Source organism: Ranitomeya imitator, chromosome 3, assembly GCF_032444005.1.
Source record: "Ranitomeya imitator isolate aRanImi1 chromosome 3, aRanImi1.pri, whole genome shotgun sequence".
NCBI classification, from domain to species: Eukaryota; Metazoa; Chordata; class Amphibia; order Anura; family Dendrobatidae; genus Ranitomeya; species Ranitomeya imitator.
This window is the reverse complement of record NC_091284.1, coordinates 713021816-713038722: the sequence shown is the minus strand read 5'-3', so window position 1 is coordinate 713038722 and position 16907 is coordinate 713021816. Positions and strand designations below refer to the sequence as shown.

The window sequence follows — 16907 nt, the reverse complement described above, 5'->3', positions numbered from 1 at the left end:
AAAGTCATTTTCCAGGATCAGAATATCAATGGTCTATAGTTAGGAAAAGGCCATCAATATTAAATGGATGGGGGTCCGGCTCTCAGCATCCCCGCACCTCAGTTGCTTGCATGAAATGCAGTGCTAGTGGAAGAGCAGCATCCCCTTTAATGTTCACATCTGAGTCTGCCTGCACAATGTCTACATGGTAGTGGAAGTGCACGGCATTGCATCAATGGCCCATTGAAATGAATGGGACACAGCAGCAACACTCCACACGGCTACCTTTAAATAGATGGTGTAGAGCTAGAAAACCAGATTAGTTAAAGGGAATCTGTCAGTAGGATCAACCCTTCTAAGCCGTCTATATAGGCATGCAGATTATAGAAAGCTGAATAAAATGATACCTTGTTATCTGAAATCTGATGTCTTATCCCAGAGAAATTCACGTTTTTCTTAATATGTAAATGATTATGGGTCGGACACCGATCTCCCCGAGTGTTGCGCCCAGCAGTGACGCACGTGGTTCGTGGACCCACTGTGCTGGCAATAGTGTTACACTACGAATCTGACTCCAGAGCTTATTTTATATAAAAGGAGGCCTTACCAGTGTGAGACATGTAGATCAGGAGAGAAAACTGTCAGTCACTACATGTCTCACATAGATTGTAATGCCCCCTGTCTCATGCAGATTCTCATGCAGATCAGTGTTCAGCCATAGATCTTAAAAGCTCGTTTACTTATTAAAGAAAAACATGGATTTCTTTAGAATAAAACATCAGATGGCAAATATTAAAGGTATCCTTTTATTCAGCTTCCTATTACCCGCATGCCCATATAGATGGCTTAGGAGGGATGATCCTACTAGCAGATTCCCTTTAAAGTGAACACAGACACAAAGACAATTAAAGCAATGTGTTTGATACAGCACCACGGGGACAAACAACAATTAGCTTGCCTATGAAGGTGCTTTCACATGTGCCATTTTAATTGCCTTTTTTGTGTGTTTTTTTTGAGGCCATGATCAGGTTTGGATCCTTTTCCTTCCTTTTATTGAAAATTATTTCTAGTTTTATCTGGCAAATCAGCATAAAAATGCTCGTTAAACCGCACAAAAGGCAAAACAATTAGATTCGACTCATGAAAATCAGATTGGAAACTTTTTCACAAAAAAATCTTTCATTCTCATAACAAATGTCCAAAGAGGTTTGCAAAGGTTCATGCACGCAAGGTACACTATATAGGTATTGTATGTCTTCCTGATACATGATCCATAGCCTGCTAGGGGTTAATACTGGATCATTACTGTCACCCTATTATATATTTCAATCCTTCCCTTATGCATGAACTCCTATTTCCAGTTCCAATGTTGCATCCAGAACATTGTTACCATGATTAGGATCTCTGTACGTATGCGGAATATGTTACTATAAAAGCAGCAGAATATTAATAGATTGTAAATATTGTAAGTATTCTTTGAACATTGAACCTTTATCTGATTGTGGCTAAATGTTTGTGTGTAAAACCACTTATTTCCCAGAACAGCCGCAAGACACAACTAATTCTACCTCCAGACAGCAATGGTTGCTCTCCTACTCCCTTCTTCGCTAGTTTTACAGTTCACAGCACATTGATAGCGCTAATCTTGGCATTCTACCAAAATATGCAAATAAAAAAACTATGATTATTGAATCTGCGCTCGTGTTTTAACTATTTCAGAAAAAAAAGGTATTTATTTTCCATATCATTGGGGAGCCTCGATACGATTTCATACGTTGGGGTTCTGCAGATGAATAAGGCTCTATGGCTACACTGACCATTGGATTGACTAGCCCTGCCTTGACTTAGCTCACACAATCTGATTTTTCTTTGCAAGCCTCCATAACTTTGTCACCATTTTTCCTTAAACAAGAAAAATAAAAATAAACCATTAATCATTTTCATGTTAAAAGGGCCCAGTATAAATATAACCCATCTGCACATGTCAAACAGCTTGGGACACCTGCCAAAAATACTAGGTTAAGTGCCAGGTCTCTGTGCAGCCCGTGGGAACTCCTAGGCAGGGTGAGCCGGCGAGCTCTCATCTCCTCCCACCTTGGTCTCAGATTCACTGGAGGCTGCACCTTGATTGTGTAAAGATATCAAAGGTAAAAATAAAGGAGGACTGAGGAATGCACTCTCTTCGGAGAAGGAGCAGGCCATAGGTGGTGATGGTGAAGGTCGGCAATGCACTCTGAGTGTTTAAAATGGAAATAGCTTTTTATGAAGCTTTGTACAATGGTGATAACACCAGCCAAAGCAATTAACAGTTTAAAGAACGGCTGGCAGATCAGAGACCGAGCGAATTACATGGGTTTGACCGATATTTACCTTGGTTGGTAGTCAATGTCTGATATCTCAGGCGTAGCAGAACCTGGGCATTGCTTGATAGTGCTGTCTATTTAGTTTGCACGCTGATTAAACACTATTGTAAGCTCTAACATAGAAAAGATAACCATTATCGTTTTTCCTACACAGAGCTGAATACAGGTGTGGCATAAATATTTTACTACAAGGATAATATTCACACCAGGCAACCAATCTATAAATAAAGGAGATTTGTACACTACTGGTTCTTCTTAAAGTGGATCTGTCGCCATTCGTGGCATGTCTGTTTTAGTCTATTTAACTCTATACTCTAGAGCAGTGGTTCCCAACCTTTCTGACCTGGAGAGCCACATTCAGTTCTGCAAGAGGGTCACGAGCCACATCCCCCTCACAGTAGTGGCAACCAAAGACCCCAGTACAGGTATAATGATAACCAGAGCTTTCCCACACAAATCACCCTGAAGAGGAATACCAAGATCCAGGGGTTCCCACCACATTTAGCATTCTCCCATCGCGCACTCCCAACACAGTCACATCCAACTTCAAGCACCTTGTCTGACTGGTAACATCATCCTGTCTCTAGGGTACCATACTTAAATTATCTCTAAACCCCCAAGATCAGTAGATGTGTATCCAGATCTGCTCTTCTGTGCAGGGCTACTCACAAAGTCCACCATTTTGAGATGTGCTCTTCATACCAGTTTACTAAATCTGGAGCTAATGCACCAAGCTGGCAGACAGCCGCGAGCCACAATTCATGGTTAGGGACCCCTGCTCTAGAGCATCAAGAGAAAAAAAAAGCCAAAAAAGTAAGAGCACAACCTCACAAAGGAAAAGACTGATGAAGGAAACAGTGATTACCGAAACGCATAAGGACCAGCCAGGATTCCAAACTAGCAAGGCTGTGTGAGGTCACACGCTGTTTGTGGTTCTCGCTTTGCATCCATCTCCAGGGACGCCAGACGTCGGGATTCCCTGGCACTGCATTACACTTGTATGTTTACCTCTGTGGGTTGTACACACCTTCTTCGGCTTTTCAGATTGGACCTAACTTATTGCTTTGGATTTTTTTCTTATATCCACCCCTGAATTTTAGACAATTGGGCATTAATAGAGCAGTGATGAATTGGGTGCATCTTCCACTTAGCACTATTATCAGTACATATTTTTCTATTTTTTACATATTAATTTGAAATTAGCTAATAGGCTTCTTTCCGCTTGGCGTTTTGATCAATTCCCAACAGCATTTTTAAAGGGATACTTAGCACATTTCTGCTGTTCCCTGGTGTCTCTTTTTAATTCAGGCTATTACGGTAATATGTTTTATCCTAACTAGCGCTATCTCTTTCAGTTATCACCAAAGCTAATCCAAGTGTAAAATTCACCTTATGCCTCTGTGCACTCTTTGCTCCTGTACAGTGCTCTTCCTGCCAGATTTTACCTTCTGCCATCTACATCAGTATAGCTGTCTGCGTAGTTTTACAGTTTCACATAATTTTTAGCTGGCTTCTAGCATAACTGAAACAATGGGCTAGTATTTCTGTTACTATAAGTGCAATGTGTAGGTGCACATTCACAAAACAAAACCTAGAATCAAAGAGAAGCTGAGCTGTGTTTACGGTCTACTGCAGATAGATGATATGTAGCTTCTGATGTGTCTCTATTGATCCTTATGGCAGTAGATTATCTTCTACCACATGCATCAACAAAGCAGCATTTGCAGTTTCACATCAGTAATCTATCAGCAGACTAACAACCCAGCTCAGCTCTGCACTGACTAGTAATTGCAAGCTCCATTGTGGAGTTGTGCAGGAAAGTTGAGTTCTGCTATACACAACCTAACAATCATGTAAAAGAACACAGACAGTTATACTAATGTAGATGGAAGAAAATATAGTAGACAATTCACCGTCAGTGCTGGAAGCAGAGATCAGTTACACTCACAGGAGGCTGATAAAGACTGCACTGAGCATCATCAAGGACTGGAACTACAGAAGGATGGTTATAATTGCAAGTGGAGAGTAAATAGAGGGGCATTCCTTTGTTGAATATTTGCAAAACGGGGCATATAAGCAGAAATAAATATTTGTGTACTTGGTTTTGGGAATAACCTTATAAAGGCTCTAAAGCTCTTTTGCACAGAAATGCAAGTTTCAATTTACAGTAACCCGAGAATAAACTTTGGTTTTTACTGTGGTTTACAGTATAAACTACTAGTGGTTAACTTGATGTACTTTTTCTGCCCTCTCAATGTAATATTTTAATTCTAGGCATTTATCATTAATACCACAGAGCAGGGTCATTTAACAAGCTACATCCTACATACACCATTAATCCCAATTGTTTACACCTGAATCCATAAGTACGAATTGTGTATAATCGTCTTGAATATCAATCCTAATTACAGAGCTCAGGGCACGTTCACGTCTTAGTGAATGGCTCACTGGTCATATGAAACACCCATTTAAAGCAATGAAAAAATGCAAAGCATGATAACATATTGCAATGCATGCTATTGTTAGCTGCAGGGCACACTGAATGGACAGCTACGCAGATTCCCCCACTGTGGATTCATATATTGTATTTTCTACTATAGTAAATGCATAGGGTTAAATACACAAATATTGCCTGTTTTGTGCCCCAAACGAAGAAATGGACTTTTGAAAAAGAGCACCGATACAATGTGTTAGCTAATGCCTAGCCTTACAGTTAGCAACACTTGATGCCCAGATTGGCACACAGACTCACAACCCAAAGCAGTAAAGAAAATAACACTTGTTATGAACATATTTGTAGCAACAAGCTATAGTAAAACGGAAGCCAAATGCCAGAGAACAGTATTTCCTCATTATCCCATTCCTTGGTCTAAACATTCTCAAGACAAAATGTTAATTTGCTAGGAGAAAAGTCATGGGCGTCAGATCTCAAGGGCTTAGACTGTGGGTGGAGGGGGTTTAAGGTGCGCCTTGAATTAAATGACTAGGAAACCAGATCATTTCCACATAAAAGGACAGAAGTTGGGCGTCTGTAATCCCGTAAAGACAATTCAACAAGGAGGCTACCTTTGGGATACCTTTTCCTAATAGTTCTTTTGGAGATATGACAGGACTAACAAGACTTGGCATGTTCACCACGGTTAGTTTTTACGCACAAGTGCTGGCAGAACTCCAGTATCTTGCACTCATATTTATCCAAAATTATGAAATACTACAAGAGCTTGTGCAACTCTGTCACAAACATCCTGCGGATTTTAATAATAATACCCATGTTCAAGGTTATGGGACATGAAGGAGAACAAGTAACTGAGGGCAACCTCAAGAGTTAGTCAAGAGCTATCCTAAAACCTAGGTGCAAATTATACATTAAAGAGCAAACAAGAAACAAAAAGAATCAGTCTCATGTAGGCTTTTCTCTTTTATGGGAAAGGCAGAATTTAAATGTTTTCTTTACACCAATACAATTGGGTCCTGAGCGGCGAATCTTTGTGGTATACAGTCCACATACCGCTCCATAACTGGGCAGACTAGCCAATTAGCAGCCAGGGAAAGCTTCATAAGTAATGATTACCCTTCTTCCCATACTGTGTCCCATTCACTTTAAATAATATTTAAAAGGAAGAAAGTAGAGCGGAAGGAAAAATTCCCATGTCCTGGCAGACAGGAAGCTGTGCGCCAAGACGTGTGACAAGGCAGGAGATTAGCGGAAGTATAAATACTATGTGATTATCAACATAATTAACCTTTAAAGTGAAACTTATTATATTACATTAGACATGCCACTCACAGAAAAATTAATCCCCTTGAAAAATTCTATTAATATTGCTAAGACTGCGTTCACAATCTGCGGTCACGCTGCAGCTGAAAACTGCGGTAGCCCTGTGCCGCTTTGGTCTCTCCCCACACAATTACCATAGTTTGTACAAAAACAGCTGTTTCATCTGCAAAACCGTGGAGCCATTACGACCTGCCTCAATGTCTCGTCTCCTACGTAATCCAGCTGTTTCCCTGCAAAATTAAAGGATTGTGCAAGGAAACAGTGGAAAGACTGCAGGGGGCACAGGGCCGTTGTGGTTTGCTGCAACAACGTGACCTCCGTGTGTGAATGCAGTCGAAGGGTTTGTGAACACAACGCCAGGATACCAGTCGAATTTTTTACAGCAGATTTTCCACAGGTATTTTTTTTTTTTACTTTTATGTACAAAATAGAGAGTGGCTTCCAAGCCACCAGAAGAATGGGCAGGGCACAACTTTAACAGTGCGTCTTTAGAAAAGTAGAGACGATCAAAAGACAGAGTGTATGTACAGTCATTTTGACACCGCAGTGCATATGTTCATTCTTTTTAACATGTATTTCGCTCTTTATCAGGCCGGTTACAGAGTATAACAGGTTGAAGTTACGTAGTGTGCATATAACCTATGGGTGACAAATATGGGGTGGTTTTGTCACAAGACTACAGTTTTTTTACTGCAAATATACAGCAGCTTTGCATATATAACATGGAAGTCAAAATAAGAAAATACTTGGCAAATCTTGGGCTGAAATTTCTCCAAGTTAAAAATCAATCCATAGATCTGCATGATATGATTTGACAATATCTTTCTGAATGTCCTTTCCTGCAGAACACATCCCATTATTATTTTTCTTTTTTATATGTCCATGGGGGCAGCCATGTAAATGCCACTTCGGTAATTTATTTTACCAGTCATTTTCGTCAGTAGATATTGAAGCAGTCTGACCAAAGCAGAATGCAGGTAGAGGATCAGAGCAACATTTTAAAGCTGAGTGTAATACAAAAATTGGCAGAATTAAGCCCCGATATCTAGTCGTTTGGTACCTTCCCTATTGGACAACACAATCCACATATGGCACATAGAGTACTACAGTCAATAGTCACCCGTATCTAGTCCATACGTGACACTCTGTTGAATGTGACAATGTGGATGTATTGTCACGTACTGTGATCTGTCCCGGTTGGTCCGGCCACGTCGCGCTGGACGGGCGAATGAATATAGGCGGTTGTAAACTGGGGGTAATGGCAGGAAGTAAGAAGCACCTCAGCTGTGTATTGGTAGGGAGCCCTGGCCGTAGGCGTCCCTGGATACTTGCTGAGAAAAAAAATGGCTGCCGGTACTCAGACGCGGGTGCTCAAGAGTGACATTACTAAGGCTATGGAACGCTGCTTAGACCAAAAAGATACCAACGCGTTTCGAAGGTATCCTAACCCTGATGAAGAAGGTCGTATACCTTCGAAACGCGTTGGTATCTTTTTGGTCTAAGCAGCGCTCTGTAGCCGTAGTGACGTCACTCTGGAGCACGCGCGTCTGAGTACCGGCAGCCATTTTTTTCTCAGCAAGTATCCAAGGACGCCTACGGCCGGGGCTCCCTGTCAATACACAGCTGAGGCGCTTCTTACTTCCAGCCGTTACCGCCAGTTTACAACAGCCTATATTCATTCGCCCGCCCGTCCAGCGCGACGTGGCCGGACCAACCGGGACAGATCACAGTACGTGACGATCCATCCACATTACCTGGGGTAAGCAGCATTGTCACATTCAACAGTGTCACGTATGGACTAGATACGGGTGACTATTGACTGCAGTACTCTCTGAGCCATATGTGGATTGTGTTGTCCTATAGGGAAGGTACCAAACAACTAGATATAGGGGCTTAATTCTGCCGATTATTCCCTAGCGCCACAGTTGTTTCCTCCAAGCACGGTATCTTAGATTTGAGCACTGATTTAGGTTTTTTACAGAATCGGCACATATTCTGTTTAGATTCCAGCAGCTGGGGGCGGTACTCTTCTCTCCTGTGCTCCTACCCCACACATCTTTGCTTTTTCCCCCTTTTTTTTCCCTTTAGGGTGGAATATATTTATCCAGTGGTGAGTGCCAGTGTCATCTAGTATTGGTTATCAATTATACAAAAATTAATTTTTTATCCAAATTTTCCAATTCTTATCAAATCAAGGTGAAGCAATGACTACCCCAATCTCGATGCTAATTTTCTAAAAGGTTGAGAACTTCAGCCAAACCCAAGAATTTCATCTGGACTAGCTGATCATCCAATGTGTAGAAGGTTCACCCGTTTCTTCCCAATGGCAGATGTTTCAAGAAAGAAGGATTGGGAGTGTCAGAATTCAAAATACCGAATCCTTTGCTTTCACAGGAGATAAATCACTATTGTAGGCAGTTGCACATGCTTGTGGGTAGGGGGTAAGAGAAATAGTTGACAACCGAACAAGTATTTGGAGTACAGATGTCTATAGTCAGCCTTTACAGGATCTATTTTATTTTTATTTCTGATATTTGTATCTTATTAATAGTATTTGTGTTAAGTTTATTTAGAATTTATCTTATTAGCAGTATTTTTTGCATCTTTATGGTTGCTGTATGGGACACTCCCAACTTGGCGACACCTTCATTTTGGTGCGGTTTTTATATACCGGTATTTAAAACCACTGTTTGCTGTGTGTCCACATGTTGTATTATTCCTAATCCAGAAACGCGTTGGTTTTGTACATCCTAATAAATGTTTAGTGTATAAACATCGGCCTTTGGATGGGTCATCACTGGCAGCGCAGCCAGAGTATCTCATCTGCGCGAGAACTCCTTTCTTCTCTATAAGATGGATGTTTATGCCATTATAACTAACGATATGTGCGGAGGAAGGGTCCGCTGCTTTATGTTTTTAACAGAAGTATTTTGCTAATGCACATACTGTATGCATACTAGTCCAAGAGGCAAGAGCACATCTTCCCAATAATTCTGAATTAGAGTCCAGCTTCCAGTTTTTAAATGATTCTTTGATTACATCAGTCCATTGAGTCTTGTATATGTGGAGAGAAAATGTCATTTTATAAAAAAAAAGGCCAATATTCTAAGTAACATGCAACACAGAAACAACAGAAATCCACTTCTACAAATATTAGTGCAAATGTCTTTTTAATTCCCTTTCTGACGTAAGCCCGCTGTAGCTAATATATCGCAGGCTGCTATGACATAGTGGCCATTTGCTTTACTTTACCCAGGATTCCTGGGGCGGTTGTTTGTATCTTTTATATTCTTGTGGGAATTGCTTACTCTTTTGCTTGCTGAGAACTCGAGAATGTCGTCTGTTCAAACAATGGTGCTATTTAAAACCGTAAGAGTATGTCAAATGCCCCCCTCCCCGCCATAATTGAAAACATGTATATTTATAACCAAAACCAAATACTGCTTAAAAAGATTTCTAAATAGCTGGATTTTCTTGACTATGGTATTGGGCGTCATGTCAAAAAAATGTTTATACCATGCAAAAATACAAAACATACACACATACCGGGCGTATTGTTACCGACAGTGATTAAATACGCCTCATTATGTACATACTGTAATATTACACCCTGAGCCACAAAATAAACAACATGGGCTAATGCATTTCTAAGATGGTTTAATGGCAGCATATGTCATTGTGACACAATATAGGGAGTCATACACACAACGTCTCACATGAAGCCACAATAGGGGCTTCCATAAAGTGGCATATGGCGGCCGATGAGGTCTATTCTTTAGCCACCAATTTCATGCAGAGGCAAGTAAAGGCCTTTTTCATCCCATACAAATCCAACAAAAAAGATGATATCATCCATGCAACTCCTTATGGATGAAAAAAAAACTTGCAAAAACGTTGGGAATCCACTGAAAGAAGTGACATGCTGCAGTTCAGTTTACAAAAATGCTGCAGTTTTTCAAATCAGTCAGAAAAAAAACAATGCGTGTGCATGAGATTTCTGAAGTCTCATAGCTTTTGCTGGTACTTTTAACGTAGCTTAAAATTTGCATTAAAAAAAATCCACGGCGAAAACGCAACGTGTGAACATAGCCTTATTTAGGAAGATATTTTCCTCTACAAGCATTGCTCCCAAGGAAGAATATCGATCATTATGTACAAGGAGTTTGTATGACAGTACACGGAGGTTTTACAGCCCATGATAATACGTTGTACAAGCGTTATGCACAGGACTATGCCATGTGCATGAGCCATAACCCTTTAAATTACTAAATACAGTCCATAGAATAGAAAGAAAAACTAACAAATTATGCACCAACAATGAAACCAAGGATGGACGATGGTATAACTTAAGGCACCCGTGAATATTGTTTACACTTGGAGTAATGTCGGTATAACTCGCTAATATTGGTGGATTTGGCCGACATAGTGAGCATGGGCGCCTCCTGACTCTTCCCCAAGAGATGATGTCAAAAGAGGTAAGCATCCGGCATGCCCGATTTTGGACTGCTGATACTTTTGTTCTAGCCAGATGTCTGGCAGCGGCTCTCTCTTAGGCTACGTTCATATTTGCGGTGCGTCGGGTGCAACCGCGGCGACGCATGCGTCATGCGCCCCTATATTTAAGATGGGGGCGCATGGACATGCGTTGTCTTGCGTTTTGTGACGCATGCGTTTTTTTTGGCGCAAGCGTCAGGGCGCAGAGGACGCAGCAAGTTGCATTTTCTGTGTGTCCAAAATCGGCCAAAAATGGACGCATGCGTCACAAAACAATGCGTTATTGCATGCGTTGTGCGTTGCGTCGCCGACGCAACACACAACGCAAATGTGAATGTAGCCTTAGAGAACATAGAAGTGTTCAGTAAAATGAGTGCTTCTTTGTATGGAGGAGTTGGGAGATAGCTTCCAGCTGAATGGTTGGCCAACAGATACAGTGCCTACAAGTAGTATTCAACCCCCTGCAGATTTAGCAGGTTTACACATTTGGAATTAACTTGGCATTGTGACATTTGGACTGTAGATCAGCCTGGAACTGTGAAATGCACTGCAGCAAAAAAGAATGTTATTTTTTTGTTTATTTTTTTTTTTAAATTGTGAAAAGTCTTTTCAGAGGGTCATTTATTATTCAACCCCTCAACCCACCAGAATTCTGTTTGGTTCCCCTAAACTATTAAGAAGTAGTTCAGGCACAAAGAACAATGAGCTTCACATGTTTGGATTAATTATCTCTTTTTCCAGCCTTTTCTGACTATTTAAGACCCTCCCCAAACTTGTGAACAGCACTCATACATGGTCAACATGGGAAAGACAAAGGAGCATTCCAAGGCCATCAGAGACAAGATCGTGGAGGGTCACAAGACTGGCAAGGGGTACAAAACCCTTTTCAAGGAGTTGGGCCTACCTGTCTCCACTGTTGGGAGCATCATCCGGAAGTGGAAGGCTTATGGAACTACTGTTAGCCTTCCACGGCCTGGACAGCCTTTGAAAAAGTTTCCTCCCGTGCCGAGGCCAGGCTTGTCCGAAGAGTCAAGGCTAACCCAAGGACAACAAGGAAGGAGCTCCGGGAAGATCTCATGTCAGTGGGGACATTGGTTTCAGTCAATACCATAAGTAACGTACTCCACTGCAATGGTCTCCGTTCCAGACGAGCCCGTAAGGTACCTTTACTTTTAAAGCGTCATGTCAAGGCTCGTCTACAGTTTGCTCATGATCACTTGGAGGACTCAGACTGACTGGTTCAAGGTTCTCTGGTCTGACGTGATGTTTGGAGACTGGATGGCACTGCATACGACCCCAAGAATACCATCCCTACAGTCAAGCATGGTGGTGGCAGCATCATGCTGTGGGGCTGTTTCTCAGCCAAGGGGCCTGGCCATCTGGTCCGCATCCATGGGAAGATGGATAGCACGGCCTACCTGGAGATTTTGGCCAAGAACCTCCGCTTCTCCATCAAGGATCTTAAGATGGCCGCTTCTCCATCAAGGATCTTAAGATGGGTCGTCATTTCATCTTCCAACAAGACAACGACCCAAAGCACACAGCTAAGAAAACCAAGGCCTGGTTCAAGAGGCAAAAAATCAAGGTGTTGCAGTGGCCTAGTCAGTCTCCTGACCTTAACCCAATTGAAAACTTGTGGAAGGAGCTCAAGATTAAAGTCCACATGAGACACCCAAAGAATCTAGATAACTTGGAGAAGATCTGCATGGAGGAGTGGGCCAAGATAACTCCACAGACCTGTGCCGGCCTGATCAGGTCTTATAAAAGATGATTATTAGCTGTAATTGCAAACAAAGGTTATTCCACAAAATATTAAACCTAGGGGTTGAATAATAATTGACCCACACTTTTATGTTTAAAATTTATAAAAATTTAACTGAGCAACAAAACTTTTTCGTTTGTAAGATTTATGCATCTGTTAATAAATCCTGCTCTTGTTTGAAGTTTGAAGTCTCTAACTTATTTGCATCTTATTAAACCTGCTAAATCTGCAGGGGGTTGAATACTACTTGTAGGCATTGTATCTATTGTGTATTGGCCCCTTAGTATGTCTATTATTCACGACCCCTGTTGGATCTGTCATGGCGGGCATACTGGTTTTCATCCAGGATTGTCAAAAACAGATAAATGTAATAAATAACTTGATAGACAAACAATATTTTGATGGGTCTTTGGTAAGTTCACCTTAGTATTGTACTGCATTGTCTAGTCTTTGTGGCTGGTCAATGAAGCACAAAGGTCTAGACTCTAGTCCAATGTGATACTATGATGCCACCTGCACAAGTCTTATGGTACCTTCACACTCAGCAACTTTACAACGAGAACAACAACGATCCGTGACGTTGCAGATTCCTGGATAGCGATCTCGTTGTGTTTGACACGCAGCAGCGATCTGGATCCCGCTGTGACATCGCTGGTCGGAGCTAGAAGTCCAGAACTTTATTTGGTCGTCAGGTCGGCGTGTATCGTCGTGTTTGACAGCAAAAGCAACGATGCCAGCAATGTTTTAGATGGAGCTAACAACCAGCGACAACGATAAGTGAGTCACCGTTACGTCACAGGATCGCTCCTGCATCGTTCTGGAGCTGCTGTGTTTGACGTCTCTACAGCGACCTAAACAGCGATTATGCAGCGATCGGCTCGTTGTCTATATCGCTGCAGCATCGCTGAGTGTGACGGTACCTTAAGGATGTGTTCCTCAGCTGGGAATCATACACAGGGATACCATTTTGTCCGGGCACTCACTCACTGTCCTCCACACATTCTGCACCATTATAAATTGCTTTCTTTGTGTGGTCATTCTTAGTCACTCAGGTTCAGGTCTGGACCTTACGGTACTTCACGTCAGGTATCATTAGGTGTCCCAGCTCCAGAAGCTTCACCTTCCCCAATAATAATGTGATATTTCGCACAAACAATACTTCATATAAAACCACGAGTGGAGATGGCAGGACTGTGCCATGCCAGACAGGAGCCTGAAATTAAACTAAACTGAAAATAATTACCTGGAGTTTAAGTTGGTATGCATGCAAAATAAGAGAATATTCATATTGAACATTAAACAGACAACACCTAACACAGAAACAAAATGAACATATACTCTGCTGTAAGCAAGTAAGTAACAGCAATAGTGCAAATCAATAAATAGGGTACTTAGTTAACACTGTTTTTTATCAAAAAAGGGCAAAAGCCATTCCACCAGTGTCAAGGTGTACCCAAATTCGGGATGGTCCTAACCTCTACTATTAAAACCTTACCATGTGTCATAGTGACGTCAGTGTGAATAAAGGCTGTGCATGTCCGGATCCCAAATATGTTAAGGTTTTAATACTAGAGGTTAGGACCAACCCGAATATGGAACACCTTGTCGCTGGCGAGATGGCTTTTAACATTTTTTTTTTTTAATCAAAAATGGTGTTAGCTAAGTACCCTATTTATTTATATGCACTACTGCTGTTACTTATTTACTTACAGCAGGGAATGTGTACATTTTGTTTCTGTCTTAGGAGCCTGGAATGAGTAAAAGTTCTAGAAGTGACTTTTAAATCCTAAGTAGGGGAAATTGTTATTTTATTGCAGATCTACTAGTCATTACCAAAGCAAAAGCTAACTTTCAAGGGGCACTGGCTCACCTTAGGGAGACCAGCTGAATGTGGACCTTTGTTAGCAATGCTCAGAGGGAAAAATACCATGCAAATTCGCTCTCTCCAGGGTAAAAAAAACGACATTGAAAGTGCCACCTATTGAGGTTTAGTAGTTCCCAATAAGTCAATGTCGGAGCCTGCAAGGAGACTTGTCCTTCGTCATATTGCAAGGCTCCTTGTTGGGTCCAAGGCTAGGTTCACATTGCATTAGTGCAGTCCATTCAATGCATACGTTAAACGGACTGCGTTAACGCAAGTGCCGAAAAAGATCGCGTTTATGCGATCGCACTAGCGCAGATGCTCTATCTGTGCTAGCGGTGACGGACCCGAAAACGCTGCAGACTGCGTCCGAGGGTCCGTTACAAATTATGCCAATTATGACATGCGTTAGCGATGTGCTACATAATGGCAGTTAATGGATGCGCTAACGCATCCCTTACATAGCGTTAGTGCCACTATGTAACGGATCCCGTCAGCGCATTGCCATTAACGCAATGTGAACCCAGCATAAGGAGCTTCTGTAGGTGGATTTGCATGACAATTCCTTCCTTCTGAACAGAGCTAATTTGCAATGTAAGAGGCGGTGACATTACCTATGCTTTTGACCTCGCCTCCTTTTCTCAGTTTCCTTGTTATAGGGAACAGACTCTCCTGACTATTGCACACAACCTAACAGGATGAATTTGTTCCTGGGTCATAAGACACTTTTTCATTTTGGAGATGGTGGGGAGGGGGTGATCTGCCTTCTGCATCTTGAATTCTATTTATGTGTTTCCTGTCCTCCACCCCTCCAGGCCAGATCAGATTTCCTCTAGCAGTATCAATAGTCAGAGGATCACACAGGCTAACCAGTTTGGCCTTTACATTACTTCCTTTAACGCTTTCAGAAGTGATAAAGGCCAGAAAGACATTGCAAGAAAAGCTGTTTCCTGACTGACCTGACTTAAAATGAAAAGTATCTAACATAATGCAAACTTTAATCAATACATACGAAAAATACGAGCATACCGGCTTGATCTCCACGTTCACGTCAAGACTAAAAAAACAAAAAAAACAACTAAGAAGCCTTCTAATGGTGGGACATCATTCACAAGCCGATAACACTGCAATTCAATGCTTTCATCTACATAAAAACCATATAAATGTCCCGCAATACAAAGCAAGCATTAACTGCATAACTATTCTGGGAGAGCACTGACAGTTTTGGTATATCAAATGTTCACTGACACCAAGGTGAAAATGAAACTTTTATGCAGAGCTGATCATATATCTTGCAGCAAATGCATCTCCTTTGAGGCCTAACCTTTCACTAGACCATACGGTAGCACTTAATCTGTCGTGCCTAGGGCAAATACTAAGCATCATTCACAATGGCCAGGCGGTGACCGCGCTATCCTTTTCAAACAAGAGACAGATGCCCAAAACTTTAGTAAATAGGCTGCCAAGTAATGCATTTACGACATGACAGTATTATCTGTGTTAAAGCAGTTCTTCATTTCTATACTAATCAGTTTTATAGAGATAAGCACATGGTGCATTGAAACTTCGGACTCTCAGCTTCAGTTATTACCCTTATTATACTATGTTTGTTGACATCATAAAGTTTATGAAAAAAAAAAACAAAAAACACATGCTCACTTGAACAAACTTTATATTAAATCCAGAAGGTCCTAGGAAATTTACCGTAAGTGGAAACCGAAGAAAACATTGGCGCAAATACTAAAGGAAAGCCTGAAATCTGATACCAATGGACCTAGAATATTATTCCCAAAATAACAAGCAACCCGTTGTCCGTAGGATAGGGTATAATTTGCTAATTGCTGGAGTCCCAATTAGTCTGGAACCCCGAGAATGAGCCCCGTAGAGTACGGTCTTGAATGGAGCAGATGTGTGCATGCTTGGCCTCCGCTTGGTATATTATCGATGGATCTGACAAAGAAAGCCAAGTATAGCCGCGTGACTATTTCCGGCAGTTCCATTAACAGTGAATTAAACCAAGGAAGAACATGTGCACCCCTGCTCCATTAAAGACATGGCTGAAGAGCCCTGTTTTCGTGGTTCCAGAGACCCGGTCTCGGGATGACTGGTGATCCCAGTAGTCAGACCCCTAGTGTTCAGCAAGTTATCTCCTGCTCTATGAATAGGGAGTTACTTGCTATTTGGGAATAATCATTTAATTGATGTGCATTTAATTTTCAGCACTTCAGATACAGTTATTGTAAGAGCTCACAATCTACAGGAAATTCCCAATCAGTATGTCTTTGGAGTGTAGGAAGAAACCAGAGAACTTGGGGGAAACCCACGGAAACACGCAGAGGACATAAAAACATGATGTCATCAGATAACACCTTTGAAAGCTACACAAAAAGATGAAGAAAAGACAGTCTAGAATTGAGAGTTGTCAGATACAGTTACTATTGTGAAAAGGTAGAGCGTATGGCTGTCACACAAAAGAAGAGATGTGGAATCTCCCGACTCCTATTACAGACCTGTCACAGCATATGGGGCACTACTGGATAGGGAATACCCCGGACAGAAGAACAGAAGGTTGACGCCTTGTGCAGTCAGTGATGTTATTGTGCCCAAGGTATGAACGTGTAGGAGACATCAGCAGAGTAACGTCACGACTACCATACATGACCTCAACTG

General features: G+C 41.6%; 1 protein-coding gene across 4 annotated transcripts in view; it reads right to left on the bottom strand.

Annotated features, from left to right (window-relative positions):
* HDAC7 (histone deacetylase 7) overlaps positions 1-16907 on the bottom strand; it is a 579208-nt gene that overhangs the window by 76628 nt on the left and 485673 nt on the right. The window lies entirely within an intron of this gene.